Below are 15,982 nucleotides of genomic sequence, written 5' to 3'. Positions count from 1 at the left end.
TCAGTACTGCAGCAGTGATCTACTCGAACATCTACAAATGCAACACAACTGTACTTCTTGTTCCTCTCCCTGCGGTTTCATGAACCTACACTTGTCCATAGTGGTCCATTTCTTTCCCTCTTAGAAAGATCTTTGGGCAGAAGGTTAGTCTTGGCCTCATCACATTGTGCGGCTAAGGCATATGAGCATCCTATCCCAGCTCCCTCAGATGCTTGTGTACAAAGGCCCCAGCTGCAAGTCTACGTTCTCCATTCAAACCTGAACTCCAAATAACAAACCTGCTGCCTCCACACTTACATATCCTCATTGCTGTTACCTCTGTCTCAAGACTGGACTGGAACAGTAGTTTGGGATCCTGCATCTACACAAGTTCTTCACCCCTGTGACATTCCTGCCCTTCCTTCCTTATCTGATCTAGCCCTCATAAACCTTAGCTGTTATTGAACACAGACTGTCAGTACTTTAGACAGACATCCTACAGCTTTGACAACGGAAAGGCCAAGGAATCGTTAGAGATTAGCAAAGTATTTTCTTACACCAACCTCTTTACTTGAACACTAACACTGAGAAGTGTATGGCACCAGCCTTTGACTAGCTGCAGAGTTTAATCTGTGAGATATATTATTGTGTAGAAGCTGTTATTGAGTATTTACTGTTAACCACACATTTAAAAGCTATCAAAGGAACACAATGAATTCTTCAACTGTTTCTTTCCTCCCTTAGTATTTAAGATTGGTCCAATTCTGCTAAAAGCTGTCATTCTTTTCTTAATGCAAATAACCTGGTTGTTTATAAAATCAATGCATCTACTGATACTAATATAGTTTCTTCTCCAAGAATATTATAAAATTTGCTGACTTCCAATCATCGAACCACGAAATCAATAACAGAAGACAAACTTTTCAAAAAAACAAAAACAGCACTCCACAAGCTTGAACTAAAGCCAACTTCACCACGTAATTAAGATAAACTAAAACCAAGTAACTTCTTATTATTGTAAATCCACAGATAATCGGTTTCGCTCTTAGTATTAAGAACTTCTTTAGGTAACAGACATTTTAACGAATGCGGTTTAAATATTAGTTCAAACACACGTCATTAAATCGACTAATCACAACCCCCCATTCCAGCCAGGTCTATAATATATTAGCAAATGGACTGAATTACGAACGCTATATAATTGACCCACAATCCCCGAAAATCCAAAATGTCGAACACACAAATCAGAGATTTTGATCCATAAAAAAATAAATAAATAAAAAATTCAAACATAAAATAAAGTGGGGGCTTCACGACCCACACCCCCTGCTTAAATATACCAGCTCCGAGATCGCACCACAGTGGAGGAAATGGCAAAGTCCCGAAAACGGCCCAGTGATTTTTTTTCCCTAGGAAAAAAAAAAATCACTGTTCCGTGCTTTCAGAATGTTGCCATTTCGTGTAATGACGTTCGACGAAACAGCATTCGCAATTTAATGTGTTTGCTAAAGTAATAGGAAGCCTTCCAGCCAATCACAATACCTATCTACTGCAAATGCTCTGGAAGCACTATAAAGCAATTAAATTATAAAAATACAAAGAGAACATATTTTTTTAAATGAATAACTACATATATCTATAAATATACATATATTATCTGTCTAAAGACTTCAACTTCAAAAGAGATTTAAGGAAACTTGGTCATTTAAACCTGGCCAATTTGTTGCATTTAGATATAGTTGCCAGTATAATTCACGCTTCTTAAGCAAGACCAAGCTCCACCTCTTTCATTTACCTCAACACAACCAGTAACAATAAATTTAAAACTACGGTCCTTCTCTTCAGCACAGTGTTTGCTAATGGCACTTCCTATAAGTGTTCATACATTCTACTTTTTAATTTTCATTCTGTTTTCCCCACATAAAAGCAATGACATCGAGAACATAAAGCAAAATGTACAACTTTTTCTGTGATAGAGTTATATTTTCCCTACAATTTAATTTCATTCCCATTGATACAAATCTCACTAGTCTCCAAAATGAACTTACAAAAAATGGCAGAACTCACATTTCTTCATAACACCTTTTCTTCCATTTGTTCTATACTTACTTCCAAAAATATTTTTAAGATTTCTTCCTTTCTTGTATATATGTGATCACTCACCTACATGTTCTCTTATACCTGTCTTGTTTTTCAAAACCTCTTATTTTGAACATCTTTAGTCAACCATACATTTAAAAACGCTATATTTAAATCATCCATGATATGAGTGAACTTTAGGAACTCCATAGTTGCATTTATGTATGTCACAAATTCATTAATTTATCTTTTGGCCTATCCCATAAAATAAATATAGCATTGAAAAAGCAGGTATACGCCTTACAAAAAGAAAAATATGAGTACTCAAATATTTTTTCTCTCATTTTAAAACAATATTCGCAAATAGACCCCCACAAGCTACCCCCACCTTCTTGCTGCAAATAAATCTATCATAAAATATAAAATTATTTTTTAAAACCAAAGAGGTTCACTTTATCTTGTCCAATCCGTTTTTCCTGTAAATATTCACCAAACCATTCCACTCCTATTTCATGTGGAATCACCTTATACAAATCCTTGCTGTCAGTAGTTACAAATGTGTATGCCTCTTTATATGCAATATTATTAATTAACTTTAAGAATTCCCATGAATTGTTACAAATGTGGGATTCATCAAAGGCAAATTTCGTTAACTTTGCATCAAGGAATTTAGCTATAGGATACGTGATCGAACCTCTTGCATCTACAATTGGATGCATAGGTGGTGGTTGAATATCCTTATGTAACTTTGGGAGGCAAACATAACTGGGGTCATAGAATGTTGAACTGAGAGATAATGGTATTGCTCTGTTTTAATAGAACCTTCAATTAATAAATCCTGAAGTTCAGCTTTAATGCATCTGTAAGCACCATTCAGTTCATTAATAGATGTTTTACAAACACCTTACCATTTCAAATGTCTTTCATTTTCATACAACAATCAATTTTATTCATTATAACCCCCCCCCCCCCCGGTTAGGCTTCATAATTCTAGCCTAATTTGTTTTTGCTTTAATTTCCTTTAATACTTTGGATTATGTTCTATCCAAATTATATTTTATCCTTTCATTTTGGTTAAATTCCATACTACGGATATCCAACTCACATAATTTCTCAAAACATTGAAGTCTGGGATTTATTGGGGGGTTATTAGTTATAAGCTACTAATTACTATAGCACTCAGTCTTCCTCATTACCTAGAGGAAAACAGTTTTTGTACTTACTTTTTTCACTTGCTTAGAGAAAAACAGCTCTTGTACTCACTTATCTATAGGAAAATAGTTTTTTTATTCAGACATGTCCAAGGGTCAGCTCCCAGTGTTCTCTCCTTTCTATCTGATGAATCTGGGCATCTTGAGGCAATGTAGAAATTGCCTCATGTACACAGACAACCCTATTCTCCTACCACCCAACACTACAACCTGTGAGAGATGCACTTATCTAGCCAAACTGGAGGTAAAGCTCTCTCCAACCAAGACTGAACTTGACACAGGCAACCCTATCCTCCTACCACCCAACACTGCAACCTGTGAGAGATGCACTTATCTAGCCAAACTGGAGGTAAAGCTCTCTCCAACCAAGACTGAACTTGACAGTCATAAGGAGAAGGTAAACATTTGCACCAAACCACACTCATCACACAGTCTCACGAAGTCTACACCACCAAAATCCACACATGGTAACACAAAAACATTCGTGGAGGCTCTCAGTAATAATCTGTCTAAGCAACAGAGACCTCAAAAGCATAAATGCAACCAACCTCCATCCCCCAACACAACCCAAATGACACACAGCCCACAGACTCAGTGTACCACTCAACCACAGCAAATAAGGCAAAACATCGTATCCAACACACTAACTAGTTATAGGTGACTCTATAGTCAGGCACACTGATGTCCCACTCACCAGGCTAAACAAGGAGAAGGTTACTGTCAGCTGCCTGTCAGGTGCCAGGATCCGCCACATAACCCACGCACTCAGGTCACTCCACAACAAGTACAAATATGACTCTGTCATTGTCCATGTTGGTGTGAATAACCTGAGATGTACCTCCCTGGACTACATGAAAAGAGACATGGAAGAGCTCTCCGATCTTGTAGCCCAGGCAGGTTATGACCCTAGTCCTGAGTAGCATTTTGCCATCACCCCAAATTATACCGCAGTACAAGGACAAAATTATTGACTTCAACAATTGGCTAAGCTTCTGGTGTCATTCTAAGGAGATCCAGTATCTGTCTGCTTGGGATGACATGGTCGGCAGACCACAATGCTTTGCCACAGATGGCCTGCATCTGTCGCCCCTGGGATTCCGGATATTGACTAAGGCTCTTGCTGCCCCTATAGTGCCTTTTTTAGGGAAGGTTCAAATAACAAATTCACCACCGTAACAGGAACAGGCAAGCAAATACTGAGGGTAATGCTACTCAGTGCTAGAGGTCTACATCTCAAAATGCACTCACTTGAGGCACTCTTTAAAGTGGAGAACATCGATATCTGTGCAGTAACTGAGCCCTGATTCAAGGCTTCAGAGAGCACCCCTGCACTATGAGGCTATAACTCATACCACACTTTTCGGCCATGTAACTTGGACTGAAACACCAAAGGCGGAGGTGTGTCCATATTCATTAAGGATATCCACACCTCCAGGCTAGTTGCTCAGCATAATGCATCCAAGGTTATCCAAGTGCAACTAACTCCGGGCAAAATTGCAATCCAAATTATAGCTTGCTGCAGATCCCCCACCATGCCCCAGGATTCCCACTCCTCTTTTCTTGATGTACTGGAAAATATTAGGGTTCAACCAAACACCCTAATAATCCGCAACTTCAACTACCCCACCATTAACTGGGAAAACTCCTTGTGTACCAACTCCTTAGCTCAACGCTTTCTGGAATTCATAAACTCCAATGCCCTGGATCAACTTATCCACATCCCCACCAGGGGCAACAGTATCCTAGACCTAGTCATTACCAACATGAGTGACCGGTGTTCCACACCTGAAGTCAACTCCTCGTTGGTCCGATCCAACCATAAGCTAATCACCCTTGATATCCAAATCCCGCCCCCACTCCCCATTAAGGAAACCACTGTAAAAAATTTCTCCAAAGGACAGAAGTGGTGAACTTCATGACACCCATGCAGATGGACAATGCAGTTACAACTGCTGAGTCCTACACTAATGTACTCTATAAACACTTACATGAGTGCATGGATCATGCTATCCCAAACAGAACCAAGACGCTATCCTATAAAAAAAGGAAGCCAATCTGGTGGTCCCCTGCCGTAAACAGACTGTACAACAGAAGGAAGAAACTGTTGCAAAAGAGAGTAAAATCCCACAAGTTGAGGAGCACCCTGGTCAGCCTCAGTAAGAAGCTGAGATCCCTTGTAAGATCCTCCAAAGCTAGCTACGAAAACAAAATTGCCACTAATTCCAAAGACAACCACAAAGCATTCTATACCTATGTCAAGAATCTCGATGGCAGCACCCAGATCTGCTCTGAGTTACAGCACAAAGGCATGAAAATTACAGAACCAACTGATATTGCCAACATCCTGGCAGATAGGTTCAGTGCTAACTTTAACCCCCTCACCCCCTAAAGGGCCCATATCTATACAGGAAGAATGCAGAGTCCCTGTAATCACAACTACGCAGGTAAAAGCTGCACTGTCTAAAGCCAAAAACACAGCATCCATGGGACTGGACAACATCCCAGGCTGCGTTTTACATGAACTTCAGAAAGAACTGGCTCCCCACTTAAGAACCATGTTCAATAATAGCCTCGCATCAGGCTTTGTGCCCACTGAATGGCACACAGCAATAGTTATGCCACTCCACAAAGGGGGAGCCACCACTGATCCTGGGAACTATCGACCTATTAGCCTGACAAGCCTGGTCTGCAAGGCCATGGAACGTATCATCATGGAACTCATAAACAAAGACATTGGTAACCTCCAAACTCTGGATCCCACCCAGTTCAGGTTTGTGAAAGGCAGTTCATGCCTCCTGAACCTGATTGACTTCTTTGAGGCAGTCACCAAAGCCGTAGATGAGACTAAGGTGATTCACACAGTCTATCTTGACCTTGCCAAGGCTTTCAGCACCATCACCCATTCTGGAATTATAGCTAAACTCACTAAACTAGGTATAAATCCCTACATCACTAGATGGGTTGCCAACTGGCTCACTGACAGAACCCACACTGTAAAAGTTGCAGACTCCAAATCTGACCTCAAAGCAGTGACAAGTGGAGTACCACAGTGTTCCGTCTTGGGACCTCCCCTGTTTGGTATTTACTTCTCTGAAGCACAGGTAACACAGAAGGCCTCTGGCTAACGAAGTTAGCAGATGACTGCAAACTAGGAGCCATAGTCAAGTCCCCAAATGATGTGGACATCCTACAGAAGGGCCTCGCTGAGAGTGTTGCCTGGTGTCAGAGCCATGACCTCAAGCTCAATGCCAAAAAGTGCAGTGTCATCCCCTTTGGTAAAATCTCTGTACCCATGAACTACCACATAGGCAGCAATCTACTTAACACCGAATGCGTGATAAGCGACCTTGGGACCCAGGTGGACAGTAGTCTCTCTCCTGTGACAGTCATATCGCCACAGTAGTCAGGAAGTCCTTCTACGTGGCACACCTCATCATAAAAGGGTTCTCATCCAGGAAAAAAGAGGTCATTGTTCCCCTCTACTCGACACTCATTAGTCCCATTATAGAGTACAACGCCCCTTGTGGAATGTACCTCACAAGACATCTGCAGCAGCTGGAAAGGCCACAGAAGTACCTCACAAAGAGGATTACTGGCCTCAAACAAATGCCCTACACTGACCGCCTCAAAAAAGTCCAGCTTTACTCCGTAGCATATCACTTACTCCGAGGTGATCTCTGCCTAACGTATAAGGCAATGTCAAACCCAGAGTTGTTGGACATGCTACACCTAAAGAAATCCCAATCCCTCCAAGCTACAATGCTCTAGGGACCTAAACCTTGTCACCACAATAAACAGGACTTCCCATACTCTGGAACAGGCTACCCATTTATGTCAAGCAAAGTTCTTCATTAGCACTCTTCAAGAAAAATCTTGATGAGTGGATGGGAAATAGGAAACACCCCGGGGATCACTTCTGTGTGTCTACTCAACAGTGGCACAGGAAAATAACTTTCTTGGGTGGCGTAAGCCAGGGGAACCTTGTTGGCTAGGCTTACGTAGGCCCTTGGGCCGATAGCCTAGTATGTACCTATGAGCCTATATGTACTTGAAATGGTTAAGAGGTTCAGAGAAATATTTAAATTCTGAAATATATTAAAATTCAATTTTCTTGTATGCTATTTTAAATTCATTAAAACAAATGCAAAGTCAGTAGATTTGTGGTGCACAAATGTCAAGCCCTTTTGAAATAAATTTCAGTGCTTTGAATCAATGACCATCATAAAAAAATTAAAAACCTTAAAGTCACATACATAATTTGTTTTAATAATACATGGTGGTAAAACTTTGTTCTGTCACATTTTGATGAAATAAAGTGCGCATTGTATCCTGTATTTGGTTTTCACCCTGCAAATGCCCTCTGTCAGTCAATGTATTTCCCCCACCATCAGTTCCAGTAACAGTCCAATTCAAATTGAAGCCAAGAGTTAACCAGTCATTTAACTCCTGTTGAAGTTGTTTCTCCCTCTGTAATTTCCTTGTTGAGCTTGTATTCCTCCCCTCCCTAGAGACTTGGTATCCCTTGGTAGTTCCATTGATTCTGTGGGGATTTTTCCCCTTTTGATTGTTCCATTGTTGTGGGTTCAAAGTTCTGTAAGCTTTGTTCTTCAAATGCTCAGACCTCCTTAATTCTGAGAACTGTTGTGCATTTAAAAAACAGTTGTCATTTTCATTGCTGCCAATCTGTCCAACAGTTGCTTGAGCAGCCACTTCCCTACCATTGTTAAATTGCACATTATATTTCCTTCCCCAAGCCTGTGATTGTTGGGGGGGCGGTATGCCAAGTCACTTTCATAATCATTTCTGTCCCTTAAAAGTTTTTTTAACTTTCCTGTTTTTAATTAAATTCACTGGTTTTTCTATACTTTTGAATATACGGAGATAAAAATTTAATAGCTTTCATATTCAGCATCCTGTATTAACATATTATCAGTCTGTGTTACCGATTTCATAAGTTCATCCATCATACCCTCATTATGTCTAGCAATCATTTCCATATATTCTTTTCTATGCTTGTCAAACAGCTTCAATAAATTGACATGCAAACGGGACCCTTCTTCTAAACCATTTGCAAATTGCCACATGCGTAATTCCTTTGGCATTATACCGCCTTTAATGCATTCAACAAAATATGCATTATCCGTCTGAAGTCTTTTAATTTTTAACAGTTTATAATCACATTCGCTTAACAGTTCATTTTCATATTTGAGCTAGCAATTGGCGTACCTGAATCTCAGCTAAGTCTGGTATTTGTCCATAACCAGTCATTAAGATTTGAAAATTCATTAAGTTGTCGACCGTATCCTTCATGAACATTCTTAGATGTAACAACTCCTTCATTCAACAAAGGTAAGGAATTCAGCTGTTGCTGTAGTAATGATCACATTGTAGCCATATTTCCTTGTCCTCCTCCAGGCAAACATTTCCCGGTCTCACCAGTTGTTTGTACATCTCTGGGAGGGGTGTCTATTCTTGCTTCTAAATGTTGGGACAGTTGTTGAACCAATGCAGTGAGATTGCCACAGTTTGCTGAAGCAGTGCAATGTCCAGTTCTTGGGTGAATAAAGGTGATGGTGTACCCATTTGGAAGTCGGAGCCCATAACCTCAAACCAATAACAAAAGACAAACTTTTAAAAAAAAACAAGAACGGCACTACACAAGCTCGGGCTAATGCCAAACTTCACGTAATTAATATAAATTAAAACCAAGTAACTTTTTATTATTGTAAATCCACAGAGAAGTGCTTTTGTTCTTAGTATTAAGAACTTCTTCAGATAACAGACATTTTAACTGATGCTGTTTAAATATTAGTTTAAACACGAATCAGCTGATCACACACCCCCATTCCGGCCAATTATCTATTACAAATGCTCCGCAAGCACTGTAAAACAATTAAATTCTAAAAATACAAATGAAGAGAATATATTTTTTTGAAATTAATTATATATATATATATATATATATATATATATATATATATACACACACACATACACATGCATTATCTATCTGAAGACTTTAACTTCAAAAGAGGACTTATGGAAACTTGGTTATTTAAACTTGGCCAATTCATTGCTTTTCGATAAAATAGCCAGTATAATTCATGCTTCTCAAACTGTAAAGGCCACATCTTTCATTTACCTCAACACAGTCAATAACAATAAATTTAAAATTATGGTCCTGTTCGGCACAGTGTTTGCTAAGGGCACTAGTCTCCTTTTTAATCAGCATGTCCCACAAGTGTTCATACATTCTACTTTTTAATTTTCTTTTCATTTTCCCCACATAAAAGTAATGACTTTGAGAACATAAAGCACACTATACAAGTTTTTCTGTGATACAGTTATATTTCCCCTGCAGTTTAATTTCTCTCCCATTTATACAAATCTCAATAGTCTTCAAAATGAACTTACAAAAATGGCAGAACTCGCAATTCTTCATGACACCCGTTCTATTTATTCTATACTTACTTTCAGAAATATTTTTAAGATTTCTACCTTTCTTACATACAACATGTGGTCGCTCACCTACATGTTCTCTTATACCTCTCTCGTTTTTCAATGTTTCCCAATTCTTTTCCAAAATACTTTGAATCTGATAACTGTCTGGGCCAAAAGTAGTAATGAAGGAACTGTTATAAGGATTCAGTTTATCTTGTGGGTCCTTTCTCACCATAACATTATACAATCCCATCTCGCCATTATTATTGTTTCCATTCTCACTCAATAATGGTACAAAATAACTTCTATCGCATTTATTAATAACTTCTAACATAATATCATTCACCAGTTCAGAAGGATAACCTCTTTTTAGAAACATATTTTTAAATTAGAGCATTCATCAAAGAATAATTCCATAGTGCTCACCATAGGAGCTGCTCCAACAAATTGTTCTTTTATCACCACCTTAATCTGCTTAAATGGGTGAGCACTTGAAAAATGTAAAAAAAAAAGTATTGGAATATGTTTCCTTTCTGAAAATATTTGATAAAAAACTCTTATTTTGAACATCTTTAGTCATCCATACATCTAAAAACAGTATATTTAAATAATCCATGCTATGAGTGAACTTTAGGAACTCCGTAGTTGCATTTGTGTACGTGTTAAATTCATTAATTTTATCTTTTGGCCCATCCCATAAAATAAATATACCATCCAAAAAGCGGGTATATGCCTTACAAAAAGAAAAATATCAGGACTCAAATATTTTTCCCATTTTAAAACAACAATATTGACAAATAGATCCCACAAGCAATGCCATCTTGCTGCAAATAAATCTCTTTATCAAAAAATATAAAATTATTTTTTAAAACTGTCCATCATTTGAACAAAGAGGTTCACTTTATCTTGTCCTATCCCTTTTTCCTGTAAATATTCACCAAACCATTCCACCCCTATTTCATATGGAATCACTGTTTACAAATCCTTGCTGTCAATAGTTATAAATGTGTATGCCTCTTAGTATGTAATATTATAGCAATTATCGATGACATTGGTATGGTACATTGAAGATTTACCCATGGTTGGTTTAATCACAAGGGTGAAGCCTGAGTGATTAAATAAAGCCAACCATGGGTAAATCTTTAATATACCAAATTGCAGAGTTGGTTATTGCTATTATTTAAGAAAAATTACTTTTCTTAAAAAATGTCTTTGTATAATGCCTCCTTGGAGCCCTTCCATATTTTCTCCAGTATCCTGGGGCTTTTCTGATGTACTGCTTATGCATATGGGATTTGTGTTCCCATGCTTACGCAGTATATCAATGCTGTGCAAAGGAACCAACAGAGAAAAGAAGATCTCCTTTTCTTTCTTTTTTTTTATTTATTTATCAGGAAAAAATAAACTGGAAGACTTTTATCTTTTGGGAGCGATGGGACAGAGAAAATAAAAGGATAATCATATAATTTTACTTTAGTTTTGCAGAATGTACATAATTATCTTCTCATTTTTCTCTGCCCTGTCTCCCTTGTTCGTTTGAGGTCTTTGGTTTTGTAAAAAAAAAAAAAGGAAAAGAAAAAGTCCGGGCAACTGTACCTTTTTCCATTAGTATATTCTCGGATTTACAATGGGACACTGATTGGGTTGATCAATCAGGCTTAGTGATTTATTATCTCTTAAAATTAAGAATTAACCATTGTTTGTCACTGTCCTATGTCTGCATGCATAATATTGGTAGTATCTTATTAGAATGTTTTGGCAGACAAGTCTGGTATTTTGATATATATTGGTTACTTAATAAAGTAATTGATTTGTAAAATGAAAAAGGATAGAGTCAGACAAGACAATAATTAGATTTCTTTATTATTAGAGTAAACAGTAGTGTAATGACATAATTTAAAATACAAGTAGGAGCTAATATAATTTGCTCTGGTTTAGTTAGAATTTGTAGCATACTGAATTCAGTTTAATAACTGGCACGAGATGCCCTACATTGTCGAGTCTCTCTAACATTATATGCCTTGAGTAGAGAGGCAGGATGGCTCAGGTGAAAGGAAGAAAAGAGATTTGTAGCACTTTAGCTGAGATATTTAGTTCATTTTTTTCAAAGCACTGGACTCGTTGCTGTACTTTGTACAGCTTAAGAAAAAAATGAAGGTTTTATATATGGTAGTACTTATTGTCACAAAGTGTAAAACTCAGCTGAGGAAAGATGCCAAAGCATCTGACTTTAAAATGGATTGTTATTCCACACTGAAACTTAATAAATAGTTAAGTTCTTTGCTTTAACATTCCTGTCAGTGGTATACTGGCAGACGTGTAAGTAAAGTTGCAGCAGAGGTTACTTCATAGGTGTATGCTCACTATTCCTCCTGAACAATATTCTGCATAAATTGCTACAACAAATGCCATTAATTTCTATGAAATGTGTTCCTTCTCTTTTGTAATTGCCATCGATTCAAAGGACAATCATAAGGCCTTTTTCAGCTATGTTAGGAACCTGGGTGGAAACTCCCAGATATGCTCAGAATTAGTCCAAAATGATACAAAAATCACTGAACCCACAGACATTGCCAACATACTGGCAGACAGGTTCAGTGCAAACTTCATCCCCCTCTCCCCCCCTAAAGGAGAGATAACTATCCCAGCCGAGTGTAGCCTCCCGGACATCTCAAATGCGCAGGTGAAAGCTGCTCTCTCTAAAGCTAAAAACACAGCATCAATGGGACCGGATGGTGTCCCCGGCTGTGTGCTACACGAGCTAAATGAGGAATTAACCCGCACATAAGGCAGCTGTTTAATCTCAGCCTTACCACAGGATACGTGCCCAAGGAGTGGCGACGGCAACTGTGGTCCCACTCCACAAAGGCGGCGCCTCACGGACCCTGGTAATTACCGCCCATAAGCTTAACAAGTCTAGTCTGCAAAGCTATGGAGAGGATCATAATGGAGCTCATAAACAAAGATATAGGGGACTTGCAGACATTGGACCCGACCCAGTTTGGCTTTGTCAAGGGAAGATCATGCCTTTTGAACTTGGTCGACTTCTTGAAACAGTCACCAAGGCCATTGATGAGGGAAAGGCAGTCCATACAGCCTACCTTGACCTTGCAAAGGCTTTCGACACAATACCCCACTCGGGTATTGTAGAAAAACTTACCAGCTTAAATGTAAACCCATATGTCACAAGATGGGTTGCAAACTGGCTTAAGGACAGAACCCACAGGGTTAGAGTTGCTGGCGCTGTGTCAGACTCCAAGCCGGTTACAAGTGGTGTCCCACAGGGCTCGGTCCTTGCCCCCCTATTGTTTGGCATCTACTTCTCAGAAGTACAGGCCAGCATGGGAGGACTTTGGCTGACAAAGTTTGCAGACGACTGCAAACTGGGCGCCATAGTGGAAAGTGCATCGGACACGGATATCCTTCAGAAGGGACTCACGGAAACAGATAGCTGGTGCCAGAGCCATGGCCTGAAGTTAAACGCCAAAAAATGTATAGTTATACCCTTCGGGAAAAACAAGGTAACCCCAAGCTACCATATAGGTGGCAATCCACTAAGCACAGAAGAGGTTATCAGGGACCTGGGGACCCAGGTTGACAGTGGCCTTTCTTTTGACACTCACATTGCTAAAGTGGTTAGAAAGACCTTCTACATTGCCCACCTGATCATGAAGGGATTCACATCCAGATCTAGTGAGGTCATTGTTCCCCTGTACTCTTCACTTATCAGACCAATGATCGAGTACAATGCCCCATTCGGGATGTATCTCACCAGACATCTGCAGCAATTGGAGAGACCCCAAAAGTTCCTCACCAAAAGGATAAAGGGACTCCAAAATCTGTCATATGCTGCCAGATTGAAGAAACTCCAGCTCTATTCAGTCGCATACCGTCTGCTCAGAGGTGACATGTGCCTGACATACAAGGCCATGTCCAACCCGGAATTAATGGACATGCTCCACCTCAAAAAATCCAAATCCACCAAAACCACTAGAGCAAGCGACTTAAACCTTAGCACGGATATAAATAGGACGTGCTGGAGGGATAGATTTATCACTCAGAGACTCCCTATGCTGTGGAATAAAATCCCGGTCCATGTGAGGCAGAGCACCTCGCTGACTCTGTTCAAGAGAAATCTAGACCTGTGGATGGGAGATCGTAGGTTTACCCCGGGAATCATCTCTGTGTCACTGCTGGACAGAGGCACAACAAACTAATGGGCACAGTATTTTTTCATATAAGGGGTGGCGTAAGCCACAAAAATTTGGGCTAGGCTTATAAATGCCTTAGGGCAGATAGCCTAGTATAAACCTATGAACCTATAATGATCTCACCTCCAATTCTTTTACCTCCTACTTCAATTACAGTTGGTATAGATTTTGATTTCCATTTCTAGTAAGTGCTTTTTTGGCAGCCAATAACATTAAACTTAGTAAGGACTTAATTATGTCTTGGTTGTTTAGATTCTGTGTCACAACCTAAAAGAATCATTTCCTTAATTATGACCATTTGTTTCCCCAACATTTCTGTCAAAGTACTCAGCAGGGAATTTTTAAAACCTGCTAACTTTTTACATTCCCAAAAAAGTTGTTCCTATTTATCTTTCTCTTCCCCATCCCATCTCAGCCTTTGCTGCCTACTGAGGAAAATTCCTCTGGTCTACTTGCATTATAAAATAGATATGTAAACCCTTCCTTACAAAAATCCTAAACTTTCTGGATTTTGCATACTTGACAGTCATACAGATTTCTTTCCACTGATCCTTTGTAAATTACCATTCCATCCTCTTTTCTTAATCATTTCTAATATCATCTGCTTGATTTTTGTAGTTATCATGCCTTACTAATTATCACTTTTTAACAGAAGCTTCTGTTTTGCACTCAACCAAAAACTCTACTAGAGCTAGTCTGTCACTTTTCACTCCCATATTCCTTTCTCTTTGACCATACTCTGTTATCAGTCCCTGGTAGGGGAAGCAGTCTCTAACCTGCAATCCAGTTTTCTGCTTATCCTTATCCCATTTTGTTACCTTTCCATCCTATGTTATTTACTCCCGCTACCTTAGTTATTTTACTATTTTCCTGCAGTAAATTACAATCTCCTTTTGCCTATTTTCTGTACCTCTACTTGCAGTCATACCTATTGGTAAAAATTCCTTTTTCCATTTCCATGCTTCCTTAGTTCTTAGAATACCTCTTTCTCTTATATTAATATAATATCCATATTGTTATTTTTGCATGCTAAATCCTAGTCTATCTTTATCTCTCTCAGGTTCCTCCAATATCACCATCCCTTTCCACTCTTAAGTAACCTTTCAAGTCAGGTAACACTAAGCCACAGTGCTGCATAGGGAGAGTCAATGTACCCCACTTAACTCTTGCCCTCTTCTTCTCTCAGATAAATTTCTTCAACTCTTTATCATCCTCCACAACTTCTCCTGTGGTTATTAAAGATGTACCAGACTTGAATATATGACTAAAGGGGCTAAAAACATTTTCATCTTTCAGTCCATAGTCAAAATCATATAGTGTCTGCATTTTTGTAGCATCTTTTCTTTAGTCTCTTTCTACAGATTCTTAGTTGCAAAGCTGAATCTTTTAATCCATGCACCCAAATGCTTCATCTTATCATGTCCTTATTAAGCATGGATAATGTATGGGTGCATAGTTTACCACTATTGGTTTTGTTTTTTCTTCATTTCTTTTGTATTCCAAAAAGACTTCACACTGTTTCACAAAGTTCTGTCACACCAAAATGCCCTTTTCTGGGTTTATCAAGTGCAATATAATACCATCCGCAAATAAAGCTAACGTTTCTGGATTACCATACAAGTATTTATCCCTGAATTTGTCCCTTATTTGCTTTGCTGATAACTCTAAATATAAAGCATATAAAAGCAAAATAGGACATTCCTGTCTGGTTTCACACACACACACACACACACACACACACACACACACACACACACACACACACACACACACACACACACACACACTGTTTGACAAAGAGGAACCCTCCTACTTTAATTCTTGACTCTTATCCTTCCTGTATTCTCTGTATTAACCCTATTATTTCTAACAGGGAACACAGTGCTAGAATTGTTGTACTCATAAAATCCAAGCTGACTGTATCAAATACTTTCTATGCATCATGACCCACCAACAGTAGAAAAGTTTTATTGTACACTGCTTCACTTTGGATCATAATTGTTCAACTAATGTCAGTTGTTTTGCTTCCCCTCCACAAAACCACATTGATTCACATCACTA

General features: G+C 38.8%; 1 protein-coding gene across 1 annotated transcript in view; it reads left to right on the top strand.

The window, feature by feature from the left end:
- The window catches only part of CCHR12.PART0H7orf50 (chromosome chr12.part0 C7orf50 homolog), a 1,151,581-nt gene that overhangs the window by 942,152 nt on the left and 193,447 nt on the right, over nucleotides 1-15,982 (top strand). The gene's annotated exons all lie outside the window — the stretch shown is intronic.

The sequence above is a fragment of the Protopterus annectens genome, chromosome 12.part0, assembly GCF_019279795.1.
Source record: "Protopterus annectens isolate FY-2018-M chromosome 12.part0, PAN1.0, whole genome shotgun sequence".
Classification (NCBI taxonomy): Eukaryota; Metazoa; Chordata; order Ceratodontiformes; family Protopteridae; genus Protopterus; species Protopterus annectens.
The sequence above is the reverse complement of the archived record's forward strand: the minus strand, read 5'-3'. Positions and strand labels throughout refer to the sequence as shown.